At 35.9% G+C, this 1981-nt stretch overlaps 1 pseudogene; it reads left to right on the top strand.

Annotated features, from left to right (window-relative positions):
* The first annotated feature begins 285 nt into the window (after positions 1-285).
* LOC113704785 (uncharacterized mitochondrial protein AtMg00810-like) lies at positions 286-1490 on the top strand (annotated as a pseudogene).
* Positions 1491-1981: the final 491 nt, after the last annotated feature.

Genomic DNA, 1981 nt, shown 5'->3' with positions numbered 1-1981 from the left:
AAGGCATTTTTCACAACTTAAGTAGTATTTAACCCTTAAAATATGCATAAAAAAAAGAGAAAAAAAAGTAAAAAGTACAATAAATCCTTCTTTAAGAAAAATAAGAAGTTGATCATGAGATTAGTTTGCATCTTTATTGACTATTGGAGTTGCTTGCTTGCGAAATTGGATAAAAAATAAGAAGTTGAGTTGAATTGGTAAAATTATGGTATATTTGGCTCTTCTTTGCTTGATATTATGAGTACTTGAAATTAATGGAAAGATCATCACTGGTCCCTCTTCCAGATGGATGTGAAAAATGCATTTCTCAATGGTGATCTTAATGATGAAGTCTATATGCGACCACCTCCAGGCTTTTCTCATCCTCTTCATAAAGTCTGTCGTCTTCGTCGTGCTCTATAAGGATTTAAGTAGGAACCTCGTGCTTGGTTTGCTAAGTTCAATTCTACACTTCACAGTTTGGGTTTCATCTCTAGTTCTCATGATTTTGGTCTCTTTCTTCGACGCACTGCTGCTGGCACTATCTTACTTCTTTATGTAGATGATATGATCATTACAGGTGATGATTTGGATGGTATCCAACAACTTAAGCACTCCCTTCATCTTAAGTTTGAAATGAAGGATCTTGACTCTCTTAACTATTTTTTGGGTCTTGAAGTCTCCTCGGACTCTAGTGGCTACTACCTATTCCAAGTTAAATATGCTTTAGATCTCTTGGTTTCAGCTGGGGTCACAGATAGTAAGACTACTGTTACTCCAATTGAGCCAAACACACATCTCACTCCTCGTGATGGCACTCTATTGGATAATCCTACGCGAAATCGACAATTAGTTGGCGATCTTGTCTATCTGACTGTTACCCGGCCTGACATTGCTTATGCTGTACATATTGTCAGTCTGTTTATGAGTGCCCCTCCTTTAGTTCATTATGCAGCTGTCCTCCGAATTCTTCGCTATGTCAAGAGTACTCTTTTTCATGGTCTTCATTTCTCAGCACATTCTCCTCTTCAACTTTCTTTGCCTATTCTGATGCTGATTGGGCTGGTGACCCCACTGATTGACGTTCAACTACTGGCTTTTATTTTTTTGTCGGTGATTCTTTAATCTCTTGCCGTAGTAAGAAACAGACAGTCACTGCTCGCTCTAGTTCTGAGGCTGAATATCACGCCTTGGCTGATACATCTCAAGAATTAGTTTGGGTCCGCTAGCTAGTTGAAGACATGAGTGTTACTCACTCTTCACCTATTCCTATTTATTGTGATAATCATAGTGCTATTCAGATAGCACATAATGATGTGTTTCTTGAACGCACCAAACATATTGAAATTGATTGTCATTTTGTGCGTCACCATCTTCATCATGGTACTTTGAGTCTCTTCCCTGTTTCGTCATTGGACCAGATTAATGATATTCATACCAAATCACTATCTTCTGCTTGTTTTCATCATCTCAAGAACAAACTTAAGTTGGTTTCCTTGCAACCATCTTAAGTTTGAGGGGAGGTGTTAAAGTAAATATGTCAATATGACGTATAATTTTCTTGTATCAATTATATGATTCTCTTGTATAAATTACATCTAGTTAGGATCAATTATAGATCTTTCCATATGTAAAAGTTAGTCTAGATTCAATGTATTTTAGTGTATAGACTTATATATAGGGACATCTTATTGTATTATGACCAAGAGGAATATATCACAACTTTTTCATTCTAGTTTTCTAACATACTGCGGCACATTTTTACTTTTACTTCCCCTTTGTTGTTATTTTGAACCACACTTGACACTTCTTTGATACTTTCATCACTCGCTACCAAACTTGTTTAAATGTTTTCCCTCTCTTGACTCTTCTCATGGTTTAGAATTATCCCCTCTATTTTTCCATGTGGTTTTAGTAATGTATTTTTCTGTTTGGTCTTATTGATGAGTCTTAGAATCTATGCCCTCATCTTATTTTTATAAATTGAACATGCTTTTATTTT

Source organism: Coffea arabica, chromosome 8e, assembly GCF_036785885.1.
Source record: "Coffea arabica cultivar ET-39 chromosome 8e, Coffea Arabica ET-39 HiFi, whole genome shotgun sequence".
NCBI classification, from domain to species: Eukaryota; Viridiplantae; Streptophyta; class Magnoliopsida; order Gentianales; family Rubiaceae; genus Coffea; species Coffea arabica.
This window is presented reverse-complemented; position numbering and strand designations above follow the sequence as displayed.